Source organism: Dama dama, chromosome 5 (genome assembly GCF_033118175.1).
Source record: "Dama dama isolate Ldn47 chromosome 5, ASM3311817v1, whole genome shotgun sequence".
Classification (NCBI taxonomy): domain Eukaryota; kingdom Metazoa; phylum Chordata; class Mammalia; order Artiodactyla; family Cervidae; genus Dama; species Dama dama.
Genome location: NC_083685.1, coordinates 103,189,668 through 103,205,472, shown reverse-complemented (window position 1 = coordinate 103,205,472; position 15,805 = coordinate 103,189,668). Strand labels below are relative to the sequence as shown.

The window sequence follows — 15,805 nt, the reverse complement described above, 5'->3', positions numbered from 1 at the left end:
CCAACCATCTCATCCACTGTTGACCCCTTTTTCTCCAGTGAGTCAGCTCTTTGCATCAGGTGGCCAAAGTATTGGAGCTTCAGCATCAGTCCTTCCAATGAATATTCAGGGTTGATTTCCTCTAGGAGTGATGGTTTCATCTCCTTGCTGTCCATGGGACTCTCAAAAGTCTTGTCCAGCACCACAGTTGAAAAGCATCCATTCTTCGACACTCGGCCTTCTTTATGGTCCAACTCTCACATCCATACATGACTACTGGCGAAACCATAACTTTGACTATGGACCTTTTTCAGCATAGTTGACATCTTTGCTTTTTAATACACTGTCTAGGTTCATCATAGCTTTTCTTCCAAGGAGCAAGTGTCTTTTAATTTCATGGCTGCAGTCACCACCTCTGGGATTTTGGAGCCCAAGAAGATAGTCTGTCAGTGTTTCTAGTTTTTTTCCCCATCTTATCTGCCATGAAGTGATGGGACCAGATGCCATGATCTTTGCTTTTTGAATGTTGAGTTTTAAACCAACTTTTTCACTGTCCTCTTTCACCTTCATCAAAAGGTTCTTTAGTTCTCTTCCCTTTCTGCCATTAGGGTGTCATCTACATATCTGAGGTTATTGATATTTCTCCGTGCAGTGTTGATTCCAGCTTATGCTTCATCAGCTGGCATTTCACATGATGTACTCTGCATAGAAGTTAAATAAGCAGGTGACAATATACAGCCTTGACGTACTTCTTTCCCAATTCGGAACCAGCCCATTGTTCCATGCCTGGTTCTAACTGCTGCTTCTCGACCTGCATACATATTTGTCAGAGGCAGGTAAGGTGGTCTGGTATTCCCTCCCATCTCTGTAAGAATTTTCCAGTTTGTTTTGATCCACACAGTCAAAGGCTTTAGTGTAGTCAGTGAAACAGAAGTAGATGTTTTTCTGGAATTCCATTGCTTTTTTAATGATCCATCATATGCTGGCAGTTTTATTTTTGGTTCCTCTGCTTTTTCTAAATCCAGTTTGTACAACTGGAAGTTTTCGGTTCATGTACTGTTGAAGCCTAGCTTGGAGAATTTTTAGTGTTACTGAAAATGTTAGCATGTTAAATGACTGCAGTTGTGTGGTGGTTTGAACACTCTTTGGCATTGCCCTCTTCTGGGATTGGAACGAAAGCTGACCTTTTCCAGTCCTGTGGCCACTGGTGAGTTTTGCAAGTTTGCTGGCATATTGAGTGTAGCACTTTAACAGCATCATCATCTTTTAGGATTTGAAATAGCTCAGCTGAAATTCCATCACCTCCAGTAGCTTGGTTCGTAGTGATGCTTCCTAAGGCCCACTTGACTTCGCATTCCAGGATGTCTGACTCTAGGTGAGTGATCACACCGTTGTGGTTATCCTGGTCATTAAGACCTTTTCTGTGCAGTTTCTTCTATGTGTTCTTGTCACCTCTTCTTAATGATGATTCTTAATGATGTCTTTATTAATTTGGATCCACAATCTTAAATATTGTCAGACATTCAATTTAATATTGAATATTTCCCAGTTCATGTGAACCTGAAAATTGTCAGTTTTCTTTAAATGTAGGCACTTTTTATTAAAATTAAGTAGCGCTATTTATAAATTCTATTCTAATAATATCTTTTAGAAGCAGAGACATGTTATATGTTATGATGTGTATACAGACATTAACTATAGAGATCTCATGGCATTACCAGGTATTACAGTATAAGCTTACTGGTTAACAAACAGTTGGAATACCTTAAAGTTGCTTGTTTACATGATTAAGGCATACTATTTGTAAGATTTTGCTGAGGGAACGTTCTCAGCAGTTGAGATTTAAAACTGCCACTTTTTTTTCTTGATTTCCCTGGTCGTGCCTGCTTAATTGGGCTTAGTCTCAGCTCCTTGAGGCCTGTTTTCATATTCTGGTTTAGATATTTGCAAGACAAAAGGCAGTAGGTTAGTTTTTTAAAAGATGGTTTTGTCGCCTAAAGTTACTAAAATCAGTGGCATGATTTTTATCAAACTCAAATGTAATTTATGAAGTTCTATGTTATAAGGCATTTAGTAAAGACCTTTCTGAGTTTATAAATTAAACCAAAGGAAAATCACTTTAAAAAAATTAACCCTTGCATGTTAGTTCCCAGTTTACTTATTTTGTATTACTCAGGTAACTATTAGTTTCCTCAGTATGTTTAGTTAATATTTCCTTAGTGGCAATCTATATGCCTTGTTATCCCACAGTATAATTAAATAAGAGCTTTAACCACCTTATATAAAACCCATTTAAATATACCAACTTACATTTTTATCGACTCGATGGACTTCAGTTTGAGCAAGCTCCAGGAGTTGGTGATGGACAGGGAAGCCTGGCGTGCTGCAGTTCTTGGGGTCACAAAGAGTTGGACAGGACTGAGCGACTGAACTGAACTGATATTTATCTAAATTGTGCCAGCTTCCATACCTTTACCTTAAGTTTTCATCAGTATCCAGTCAACAAGTTTTTGTCTTAGGGGAGAGTTTAGAAGGATTTTTCTTTTTGTTACCTGTCTATTTTACCTACTTTAATGCCAAAGGCTTTGGGTAAAAGGCATATATGTTTTATTTATCCCATTTTAAATAACCATCTAAAGAATTTTTTATTCATTTGACGTAACTCCTTTTAAAAAGAAAATTTTTTTACCTCGTCGAAATAATAACTAGACCTCCCGGCCCCCCGTTTTTTTGTTGATATTCTTAATTGCTTTTATTAGCATTTGTAGGGCTTCCCTGGTAGCTCAGCTGGTAAAAGAATCCATCTGCAATGCAGGAATGAGAATGAAAGTGGCTCAGTTGTGTCCAACTCTTTAGGACCGCATGTCTCCCACATTGCAGCCTGATTATTTACCAACCAAGCTATCAGGGAAGCATGCAATGCAGGAGACCCTGGTTCAATTCCTAGGTCAGGAAGATCTCCTGGAGAAGGAATAGGCTACCCACTCCAGTATTCTTGCCTAGAGAATCCCCATGGACAGAGGAGCCTGGCAGGCCATAGTCCATGGAGTCACAAAGATTCCAACATGACTGAGCGACTGACACGCTCTCTGGTCTGTCTATAAGGGAAGCATGGTTGGCCTGCAGAGTTGGTCACCAGATTGTGATTTGTGTGTGTGTGAAGCCAGCTTTTAATTTTTAACTGCGTACGTATTAAAGAGTCCCCTCAGTGGCTCAGCTGGTGAAGAAACCGCCTGTGATGTGAAAGACCTGGGTTTGATCCCTGGGTTGGGAAGATCCCCTGGAGAAGGGAAAGGCTATCCACTCCAGTATTCTGGCCTGGAGAATTCCATGGACTGTATAGTCTATGGGGTCACAAAGAGTCGGACACAACTGAGTGACTTTCACTTTTCAATATTTAGGATGGAATTTAATTTGTCCAGTTAACTAGGTACTTGCAAGTCTGAGCTCCATTCCTTATGTCTTTCTACAGTTGAGCCACCTTGGTGTCTTTCACCCAAGCCCTGGGTATTTCTTGGTAAAAACTGAGCCTGCCCCCACCTGTGCCTTTCTCCTGGGTGGGAATTCTCTCAGGATCTTCCAACCAAGCTCCACCCAGTATCTAGACCCTGGGTGGGTATTTCCAGGTGTCTTCTCATCCCCACAGAATTGAGCATGCAAAATTTAGCACGGAAAGATGCAAACCTCTGGGCTCACTGAATTCATTCCTTTCATATGCACCTCAGCTGCCTGGGGCCAATCCTGTTTCCTTGCATCACCCCTCCCCCCAACAGTCATCTAGGGGAGGTGGCAGCAAATGTGGTTTTGGGAGCCCTCATTCATATTCAGAGGCTAGAAATCGCTCATGGCTATGACATTTCTTGTTTATTGATACGAAAGGAGGTATTTTCATTTTGTTGCAGGAAGGGGGACCCCTTCCAGGGCCCGAAACTGGGCTCTTGTCTAACACTCGGAAATGAATTGTCTGAGTAGACACATGTGCTGACAAAGCAAAAGATTTTATTGGGGAAGGGCACCGGGGTGGAGAGCAGGAGGGTAAGGGAGCCCAGGAGAACTGCCCTATCACGTGGCTCGCAGTCTGGGGTTTTATGGTGATGGGATTAGTTTCCGGGTTATTTTTGGCCAATCGTTTTAATTCAGAGTCTTTCCTGGTGGCGCACGCATCGCTCTGCCAAGATGGATGCTAGCGAGAGGGATTCTGGGAAGTGGACGGACACAAGGTGTCTCCTTTTGACCTTTCCCGGACTCTTCCGGTTGGTGGTGGCTTATTCGTTTCGTATGCTTTACCAGGATCTCCTGTCATAAAACAACTCATGCGAAAGGTTACTAAAGGGCCTGGCCAGGGTGGGCGGTTTCAGTCAGTGTTCTTCCCCCAACAATTTCACAGAATAAAATTTCAAACAGCATTAAGAAGAAAATAAAGATCCCTTATAATTATAGCAAGAATTCTTATTTATTTTTTGGCGTATGTCTTTCTAGGTTTGTTTTGCCCACTGCTGTTTACATATTAGCAAGCAAGTTAGGGATCACACTGTACATATACTATTACACTTTGTAACCTGATTTTTTTAAAAAAATGTAGTATATGGGGAAAGCACCTTTTTTCTAGTTGAAAGGAGTCTTGTCAGAGCAAATTAATTTCGCTTGTAAATGTGATTTATCTTTTTCTCAGGAAATACAGTCCCTCAGTTTTAAAGCAAATTCATTGTCAAATTCGTGTGCTTTCAATTGACATAGCTATCAAAACTTGTTTTCTAATTACTGAGGAAATGCCCTAACAAATTAAGTGAAAACAATATAGTTAGGAGCAGTCTAATTTTTTACAATACAGAGATTAAATGTAAGTATAGAACACAGGCTGAAATGATACCAAAATCTATTTATCTCTGGCTGGTAGGCTTTATGGGGGATTTATATTTCATTTGTGCTTTTCTGAATATTTTTCTTTTAAAAATTACTTTCTGATATTACCTGAATAATATAAAAAGTCAAAGAATATTACAACTTAATTTAAAAACAGCAATTTCAAAATAAATAAACATTTTCTTTGCCCCACTTGTTCCTAGTCATTTTCAACTCTTAACCAATTTCTTCTGATATTTTATTTCTAAATAACATCAAGTTACTATTTCTTAATTTAGTTTTAGAATCTAGTGGCTTGGAAGTGAAGGTTTATCACAGATGTGTGCACACTATGAATACAATATAATTGCGTTAACTGCTGAGCCAAGTAACAGGGCTATAAATTATAGTTTCTTCTGTGTACAACCTTTGTTTTCCTCTGAAGCCAGTAGGTAACTGGATTTGCTATGTGGTTTTGTTCTTGATTTTTTATTGGAAAATAATTACAATATTGTGCTGGTTTCTGCCGTCCATCAACATGAATCAGCCACAGGTGTACACATGTGTTGTCGCCCGCCCCCCCCCAACCTCCCTCCCACCTCTGTCACCTATTTTTTATGAATATGGCAAATTCTTCTAAATGGGCTGCTTGCTTTACTCCAGATCCCTTTCCTCTCAGTCTCTTCTGGGGCTCTTGTGTGTGAGTGGAGGGAGTGGAGTAACCATGTGGATCCAGTCCAGGTGGGGTGGCCCAGCCTTCCACTACTGAACTTAAGGCAGTGTTCAGAGTTGGCTCCTCGGGGTGGATTTTGCACTGACATTGCAGGTCAGTCAGCACATCTCAAGGTTGTTGGTGAATATTGCACGATTGCTTTATAAAGGACTGTATTAATTTACATTTTCTGATTCTGTTAATGTATTTGCTTTGTGACTTTGGTCAAATCTCTATTTTTAATCCTCAGAAAGGGATTAAGAGTAATACTCTCTCTTGGGACTGTTAAAAGAACTGAACAAGTTAATGCACGTAAAGCACTTAGGGCAGTGTGTACTAATGCGTACTAGGTACTCAGAAAGTGTTCAGCGTTATCCTTTTAAAAATAATTTCATATATTTTCAACTGTGCTGGTTCTTTGTTGCTGCGCAGGCTTTTCTCTAGTTTCTGCAAGTGGGTGCTAGCTACTCTTCGTTGCAGTACACAGGCTTCTCATTGCAGTGGCTTCTCTTGTTGGGGAGCTTGGCTCTAGGCACGTGGGCCCAATAGTTGCAGCTCCTGGGCTCTGGAGCACAGGCTTAATAGTTGTGGCGAATGAGCTTAGTTGCTCTGCGGCATGTGGGAGACTCCCGGACCAGGGATTGAACCCACGTTACCCAGATTGGCAGATGGACTCTCTACCACTTGATGGACTCTCAACCACTGAACCACCAGGGAAGTCCTCCCATTTGGTTTTTCCCTTAATTTTCATGTGAATTTTACATCATTTTGTCAGGTTCCCAAAGTGCTTTGAGACTGAGTTTTAAGATACTGGTTTGGGGAGATTGCTACCTGAATAAGTTAGCATTTGACTGCAAACAGCAAAAGAAATTCAATTAACTACATTGAGTTAAATAGTGAGGACACTATAATGTGTCTGGCAGTTCAGCCAAGGGGGCTCTTCCCACCACCCCTTGCTGACATTCTCAGTGTGCTGGTTTTCTCCTCGCGCTTCCCTTGTGGATGAAAAGTGACTGTCAGGTCCCAGGAATGTCGCCCAGAAACGGCAGCATCCGGAGGAAAAGGGAGACTCCTCGGATGTTTCTCTTAGAGGCCAGGTTGTCTCTGCTGGAATCTTCCCACACCCCTGGGGATTTACCCTTACTCCTTTTGACTGAGGTGGGTCATGTGGCATTTCTAACCCAGTACTTGGCAAACCAAAGGGGAGTACCATGATTGGCTAAACCTGGTCGGGATCCATTCCTGACAGGGTTCAGAATCCCTCTTGAATCACGTGAGAGAGTGGCCCCTGACACGAACGAATGGCCTCCCTGCTGGCAGCATTCTCTCTGGACGCATCCTCACACTCAGGGCCGCGGGCTGCTCTCTTCACAGGTGTGGTGCTGTTCTGTCACATCTGATTCTCGGTGGACACCTTACTAAACTGTTTGGTTTCAGTGGATATTCACACTATTTCCAGATACAGAATTAACTATTTGGGAAGTCATAGTTGTGGTTCTGTGTCCTTACTCCCCGCCCTGTTAAATTTAGTTCATTGGCCATAGTCTCAGTGTTAAGTAACAGCGGTGCTGGACAACTTTGTCGTAAATCTAATTTGGTGTCAAACTGCATGAGTAGATTGACTGTATCAGGCTTGCTAGTAAATTGTTCAGTGTACTCCTAGATAATATTTAATGCTGATATTTTATTTAGACATTTGCATTTATTTTCTCATGTGAGATCCGTAGTTGATTTCTCGAGCTTGTCATCACAGGATTGTATTAATGTGATAAAATGAGTTGACATGTTCTCTGTGTTTCCTGGAATAGGTGTGAGGCATTACACAGAGTGACCTAGTCCTTGAAAGTTGTAGGATCTGTGAAACCATCTGGGTCAGATCTCCTTTAGTTATTCTCTGGCACCCTTTTTCTTCCTTCTTTGGTTCCTTACACATTTAAGGTGGTTCTATTTTCTTGAGTTGCTTTCAGTATCTGAGACAGTATCAATAACATAGCTTAAATAAATATCTGTTGAGTAAGTGAATGCATGGATGAAAGAATTTTATAGTTTTTTTTTCTGTATTTTCCTGGAAGAAATTTTCTTAGGGATTATATTTATAAAGCATAGCTTAACAATATTCTGTTATGTATTCAAGATCATATTCCTTCCCCAGATTTTCATATTTTAAGTAAAACATTTCTGGAAAGTTGGAGTATTTCTGGTGGCATATTTGGTTTCATGAATGCTTCAAATTGAGCCAGGTTGGAATTCTGGCTTCTCCACTTAGAACAGCAGTGGGACCTCGTCCATAGAAATGGCAGGAAAGCCTTCCTCGTGGAGTTGTTGAGGGGGGTGAGATGCTCAAGCATTGTGGCTGGGGCTCATGGGGACTATCAGAGAGTTTGTTAACCTGTCAATTAAGTGGTTTAGCTCTTCTGTGTTATGTTTACCCCTCTGAGTTACAAAGGACCTTCCTGACTATTTTATACGTGTTTCTTTTTAGTTTTTGTCAGTTTTGTTGACCTTGTCAAAGGGCCAACTTTTGGTTTCATTTTCTCTATAGTTTTGTTTGTTTTCTACCTCATTTGTTTACACTCTAATCTTTTATAGCTCTTCTGCTTGCCATGGGTTTATTTTGCTCTTTTTCTAGTTTCTTAGGTAGAGGATTAGGTTGTTGATTTTAAGATTTTTTTTTTTTTAATTGCAGGATGATTGCTTTATAAGATGGTTTCTGCTGTACATCAACGCTGATCAATCATATATGTATATACACACACCCCCTTGAGTCTGCTTCCCAAGACCTTTCTTTTTTATTTTTTATTTTTTTTAAGAACTTTCTTTTTTAATGTAGCCATTTACAACTAAGAATGTTCCTCTATTATGTTAGCTGCATCCCATGAATTTTGGTGTGTTGTGTTTTTATTTTCATGTATCTCAAAATATTTTCTAACTTTTCTTGTGATTTCTTCTTAGATCTTTTGGATATTTTGGAGAGTGTTGACTAATCTCCATGTATTTGTGAATTTCCGAAATTTACTTCTGTTGATTTTTAGGTTTGTTCCATTATGATCTGACAACATGCTTTGTATGATTTCAGTCCTTTTACATTTTATCGAGATTTGTTTCATGGCCTGGTATGTGGTTTATCCAGGCTTCCCTGGTGGCTCAGTAGTAAAGAATTCTGCTAATGCAGGAGACATGGAAGACAAGAGTTTGTTGATTCCTGAGTTGGGAAGATCCCTTGGAGAAGGGAATGGCAATCCACTCCAGTATTCTTACCTGGAGAATCCCATGGACAGAAGAGTTCATGGGGTTGCAAAGAGTCCGACACGACTGAGCAGCTAAACAACATGATTTATCTGGGAGTGTTGCATGTGCATTTGAGAGGAGGCGTACTCGGTAGATGTGTGTCAGGTTTAGTTAGTTTATGGTGGTGTTCAGGCTTCTGTACCCTTGCTGACATTTTGTAGTTGTAGACTATGTTTTTGTGATTTTTTTTCTTTATATATCTATGCTGTTTAGAGTCCCAGATTATATATATATATATACACACACACACACGTAGCTTCATTATGAATTATCCTTTTCATCAGAAAAGCCATTCTTTTTTTGTCCTACTTAAGGTATTTGTCACAAATTTTAGTTTTACATTGTTGACTATATCTTACTCTTAAAATTTGAGGGACTTCCCTGGTGGTTCAGTGGCTAAGGGTTTGCACCCCCGATGCAGAGGGCCCGGGTTCAATCACTGGTCAGGGAACTAGATCCCACATGCCACAACAAAGATCCAGTGCAGCAAAATAAACAAAAAATAAATATTAAAAAATAAAATTTGAGTCGTTTTGTTTTCAGTGTGTTTGGCGGTTTTTTTTTGGCTGTACTGGGTCTTCCTTGCTTCGGGGGCATTTCTCTAGTTGCAAGGCGTGGCCTTCTCATTGTGGTGGCTTTTCTTGTGGAGCACTGGCTCTAGGTGCGAGGGGTCAGTGGTTGCAACTCATGGGCTTTAGAGCGAGGGCTCAGTGGTTGTGACCCATGGACTTGGTTGCCTGTGGCGTGTGGGATCTTTTTGGACTATGGATCGAACCCGTGTTCCCTGAATTGGCAGCCCAGTTCTTAACCACCAGATCACCAGGGTTTCCCTCAGTGTGTCTTTTGTAGAAAGCTGTGTTTGGATCTTTTTTTTTAAACCTAATCTGAATATTGTTGCCTTGTGATAATAAAACCTACTTAAATCTAGAATTGAAAGTGATATTTGGTCTAAATTTTTGCATTAAAAGCTTTCCATTTTTGTTATTTCTTGTGTTTTCAAGTCCCTCTTAAAGGGTTGTTTTCGTCACTAAACCTCCTTTTATATTTTGGAAGGAAGGCACATAATATGGTTCTTAGTTCTGTTAAGAGCAACCTAAAAATTTCTTCAAAATGTATTTGACTCAGAAAAAAATTTTTTATATTCAGTTTCCTGTGTAAGATGAGATGACTACAGTGTAATAAAATTCTGCTACTTTTCCCTAGTTGTTCTCTGCTATCTGGAATTTTGCATCTCCTGGGATTTTTCTTCAGAGCATGCCGAAGCCAATTTATTCACCTCCTTTTGTAAATAACCTGTTTTCTCCTGCCTGGTTACTTTGTAGGCATTGGAAGCTCTTTAGCATAAGGTTAGGGGTTGGTCTCTCTGAATTCTGCCTGGTCTTTGGTGAACCTTTTCGGGTTTTTTAGGCCGTGCTGGGTCTCACTGCTGCCTGTAGGCTCTGTCTAGCAGCTCTGGGCAGGGGCTACTCACTAGCTGCGGTGCTCAGGCTTCTCTTGCACATGGGCTGTAAGTTGCCCCAAGGCATGTGGGATCTTAGTTCCCAGACTAGGGATGGAACTTGGGTCCCCTGCATCGGCAGGTGGATTCCTATCTGCTGGACCACCAGGGTAGTCCCGGCCTCCCTCTTTTCTCTGTTCTATAGTATAAATATATTGTCTCCTCTGTTTTCTTGTCTGTGTTTTGGAAATTTTTTCATTGTGTATTCTGTATTACTGACTTACCCAGAAAAGTCAGTATTGTACTTTTCTTCTTCTTCTTAAAGATTTTAAGCAAAAATAGTGGAAACTTTTAATAGATACCTGTATGCTTTCCTCTTAGCTTTGGCAAGTATTAAGTATTGGGTTGGCCAAAAAGTTCATTTGGGTTTTTCATACCATCTTACAGAAAAACCTGAACAAACTTTTAAGCCAACCCAATATTTTACCATATGTGCTTCAGATGATGGTTTGGGGGACTGGGCAGAGTTTAAACCCCTTGGTACTCCTGCTTGATGTAACTGTAATCCTAAATTTGGTTTTGGTGTTTATGATTCTTCTGCCTGTTTATTATACTTGTATACATCAGTAAACTATGGGACTAAAAATGTTTTTAAACTTTATATGAACAGTGTCTTACTGAACATTGTTTCTGCAGTTTATTTCTTCACTCATCATATTGCTGAGCTTTATCCACGTTGATCCTTAAAATATATTATTTTATGCACAAAGGCCCTATTTGCTTGTCACCCTGCATGTCTGTTCAGAAGAGGTGACTTCCTGTGATTAGTCCCGGGGCGGGGGAGTGGGGGTGGGTTTCGGCTTTTTTCCATCCTCCAGAGGAGAGATGCAGGCTAGTGGAGGCCCTGTTACTCTGCTGTGGGCATGTACTCACTTCGCCCGTTGGTTGACATGGAGGTCCTGCCTCTCTCTCTGTGGGAGTAATGCTGGGACCTGTGTGTCTGCACACGCCAGGCTGTTCCCCAGGGACGTGTGGAGGAGTGGGACTGCTGGCCTGCACACACAATGCTGCTGCTGCTAAGTCGCTTCAGTCGTGTCCGACTCTGTGCGACCCCACAGACGGCAGCCCACCAGGCTCCTCCGCCCGTGGGATTTTCTGGGCAAGAGTCCTGGAGTGGGGCGCCATTGCGTTCTCCACTGCACACACTAGACATTACCAAATGCTTTTACCACTTTATATTTTCATCGGCAATGTGTTGGCATTCTAATTGCGCTATACTTCATTTAAAATTTTTTCCCTTATTTTTTGAAGAGTGTTTTTCTTTTCTTTCTCAATGATTTGTAAATAGTTCTTAATGTATTTAAGCATCCTTTTTTTTTTTTTTTTTTTGGAGCATCCACATTGTGGGTTACACTCTCTCTTTGTGGTCTTGTCTTTTCCCTTTAGGGTATTTGACAGACTGCAGAATCTTTTGGTATTTTCCTTTATGGTTTGTGCTTTCTGCGTCTTGTTTAATAAAAATCCTTCACTTTCTAAGGTCAGGAAAATAGTCTCTTCTAAAGACTTGGCTTCCACCTGGCACCATCTGGAGATGGTTTGGTTGTTACAGCTGGGGTCAGAGGGGAGGTGGACATCTAATAGGCATCTAACTAAATCTAAGTTAAACACCCTAATTCACAGAAATTATCTGTCAAAATATCAACAGCCAAAAGTGACGCTGTTTGGAAACCATGATCTCCACACATCGCTTGTGACAGTGGTTAGGTGTCCAGATACCTGCAAAATGATTGAGAAATTAGAGAATACCAGTGTTAGGATGTTAAAACCTGTGTGTCATGATGGGGTCGTGTGTGCAGACCTCAGAGGTAAATTTTGCCATTTTTATTTTTTCCTAATGGAGCTTCATAATAATTCTTTGATACTCCATGCAACCAGGAATCAACAACAATCCAGAGAAAACCAATTACATGCTAATAATCCACAAGTAAATAAGTACTTGGTTCTTTTCCACTGAGTCTTCAGTTACCTGGAATTTGTTGTGTTTTTTTTTTGCCGGCCCCAATCTGGAATTTGTTTTTACTGTGGTATGAGGTTATGTTTTCCTCCCCCAGACTGGGTTTTAATTCAGGACCGTTTTAGTAGTGAGTCCCTTTCTCACTGGTGTGTAATGACACCTCTGTGTTGAGCTTCCAGAGATTCACGTCCTGTTGCTATGACTTCTGTAGGTAAAATTAATGTTTGGTGTCATCATACCTCCGATGTTTGATACCTTCTTGTTTCTCTTCCGTTCATTCAACCAGTCAGGAAACACTGGGATGCACGTTATTAGATACAGCTGTAAGTAACACCTGGTCGGTGCTGCCTCCGTTTCTAGTGGAGGAAAAACATAGCAAACATCCACTGAAGTGGTTGCATATCTGAGGATGGCTAAAGAGTGGGGGTGTAAGCTGAGGGATGAGGACTGGAGGGGCCAGCGCAGGGCTCATAGGTGGAGCCCCTGACCTCTGAGGACGAGTTCCAGCCGGGGTCACTCAGTTATCTTCAGGGGAGGCTTTCTCTGATTCTCACCTGAGCTGTGTCTGCATGCTTACATACTCGGGGTTACAGACTCTTCAGCAGCTTTGAGAAATGAGTCTCCAGGCTAGCTTTGTTTTTCCAGGCTCTCAGGTCCGAGCCTCAAAGGGATGGCTCAGATTTAGACATCAAATCGAGCATGGTGGGTTAGGGTGGGGGTGTCAGTGATGGGTTTCCATGTGGTCCCTGTCCCCCTGTAGCCTCTGGGGTCATCCTGGCTTTATAGGGAGTTCAGATCTACCTCTGTGTCCTGTGTGAGATGAAGAACCCAGTTATGGATTCAGAGACACTCAAGCCACCACACAACCAGCCAGAACTGGGTCCTGCTTCATGCTCTCCGCTTTGGGTTTTAGCTCTTTCGTAATTGCTGGCCCTCAGGATTTCCTTCTCTCAGGAGCTCAGCTGTGCTGGTAAAAAGATATGTATTATGATTTATCTAATATTTGAAGCAGAAGGGTTTTCAGGTTATCTGTCATGTTACTGGAACCAAAACTTTCCACTGGTACCATTAGTGGTCTTGGGAAGTGCCAAGGTAGTCAGTCAGTCAGTCAGGTGATGAGATGCAGCCTGGCAGAAGGTTGAGGAACGTTCCTGGAGCATGAGCAGCAAATGCCTTTAGCTTCAAAGACCCTGTAGCTTCTCCCAGATTATTATTGCTGAGGGTTGGGGAGCTAGCTGGGTGCCCGTGCTCAAGTTCTCCCAAATCAGAGATGCTCTTCTTCTCACTGATGGAGAATCTGCATTTATGCAAGCCTGATTTGGTACACAGATACATTAAGTATACTGAGTCATTCTAAGCATTCCTGGAATAAAAGCTGCTTGGTGCATTTATCCTTAGTGCATTTGAAAATTCAGTTTGCTTGTATTTTGACTATAAAGATTTCTGTGGTAAATTCTTTTTCATAGACTGATTTTAGCTTACCTCATATTTTTCTCCTAGGAATGATTTGTGATCAGGTATTATTTATAATTAAAGTCTGAAGAGATAAATACACTTTCCTCCCCTCAGATTTAAATAGCCCTTTGGGAGCAGTGGTTTCTCAGCTGTTAGTAGGTTTCTTTGGTGTGTGACTTCTACTGGTGTTTGTTTATATTGGTATTTCAAAGAAGCATGTTTTAATTATTATTAGAAAAAGGAACTCTGGTACCTTACTGAGTGCTGGTGGTCTCACTATGCAGTCTTTATTTCTCCTTTGGTCCTATATTTAGAGATGTATGTTTAAAAACTTCTATGTTACTATGATTAGAATGTACTGTGAATTTAAAATGTATTTTCTTAATAATGAAATATTAACAGCTAAAATTTACCTCATCACTTAATTCCTTCTAAAAAGCTTTACTATCTTTTCTGCTATTCTAGTTTAATTACCATTACTGGTATCAGGGGTAGTAATTTTCCACTAGAATTACTTGTCACTTTATTCTTGTACTTTTGAGTTATAGTATTGAACATATATTCTAATTTTAAAGTATACAAGAGTATACTTTTTTTAATGTAGAAGTATTTAGAGAATTAGCACACGTTCCAGTAATGAGTCTGCAGTCATTTTTTAAACAGGTTTCAGAATTGGAATAATGTACGCATTATTTTGTGATAGTTTTGGTATATGGTAAGCATCTTTGCCTTGTTCTCCAGGAATGCAGATTTAAGTGTCTGTAGGTGTTGTGAATCTTCCAGTCTCCTTGGGCCTGTGTCAGTACCTGGGGAGGGCACAGAGCTGCTCTGCCTGGGCCTTTCTCCACGCTGTTACCTCCCAATAGTGTGGATCTTAAATTGCTGATTTTACAAGCTTTTTGCTCAGCATTTAAAGAGTGCTTCTAGTAAGATCTATTTTTATTGTTTCAGCATTTCCTTTTAATACAGAAAAATGGTATCTTAAATGATATTTATTTGGTGCCATTTTTTTAAAATTTGGTGCTATTTTATAAAGTTTTACTTTTTTATATTGGTTATATTTATCCATAAATTTTTTTTAATTTATTCATTTATTTGGCTGCACCAGGTCTTAGTTGCAGCATGTGGGATCTAGTTCCCTGACCAGGGATCGACCCTGGGCTCCCTGCATTGGGAGCTCAGAGTCTTAACCACTGGGCCAGCAGGGAAGTCCCTATCCATAAATTTATATGTGCTTTTTGTTTAAAGATAATTTAAAATTTGTAAGGTGATCTATTTAAAACTATTCCTAATTTTGTTTAAAAATGATTATCATTTACCTTTTATATATAACTAGGTTAGATTAAGAATTTTGGATTTTTACTAGAAGAAAAGTTTTATTTTCACTTTTACTGTCTGAGATTATTTTTATAGATACTTTATTTGCATTGTTTTATTTAAACTATCCCCTCAGTAACTGATCATATAGTTATTTGGCAACATTGTCATCTTTAAAGTCTATGCACCATTTAAATTTGGAAGATATGGAAGGAGTTGTATTCAGTGTGGCAATCCCTTTGTTGGTAAACAGACCCGTCTGAACCCCTTCACATGGGCGTCCAGTAATCGTGCTCCGTGAGGTTATCCGAGGGAACCTCTGAGTCCTTCGTGTGAACATTCCCCTCCGCTGAGCTGTCTGCAGTGTGTCCTTTCCGCCGGTTCACCACCACTTATGTGCTGTTTGTGTCGTGGCTCCAAGGCCTTTTACTTGGCCGACTGCTGTTAGCTGCTGGTCCCCAGCCCTGCTGTCTGGCTCTTCTTTTTCAGACATGGTACGTTGGAAGCTGCCATACACTGCAGCCTTTATTACTGTTCTTCAAAAAATAGATTAGCTGTTTTTCAAATTGGGTTGTGACTCTCCATCCCAGGATTCTGAGTGTTCTCTGGTTTTTTTCTGTAGTGCTGTTTTCATACCAGAAAATTTTATTGGCCCTAGGCTTTTTGTTGTCATTCTATTTTATCTTCACCTGGTTCATGCTAGGTAATATTAGTTTCAAACTAAAAATAATACTGTTTTAATCTATTTGTGGACTTTGTC

At 40.5% G+C, this 15,805-nt stretch overlaps 1 protein-coding gene across 2 annotated transcripts in view; it reads left to right on the top strand.

The window, feature by feature from the left end:
- The window catches only part of TTC19 (tetratricopeptide repeat domain 19), a 29,163-nt gene that overhangs the window by 10,081 nt on the left and 3,277 nt on the right, over window positions 1-15,805 (top strand). The gene's annotated exons all lie outside the window — the stretch shown is intronic.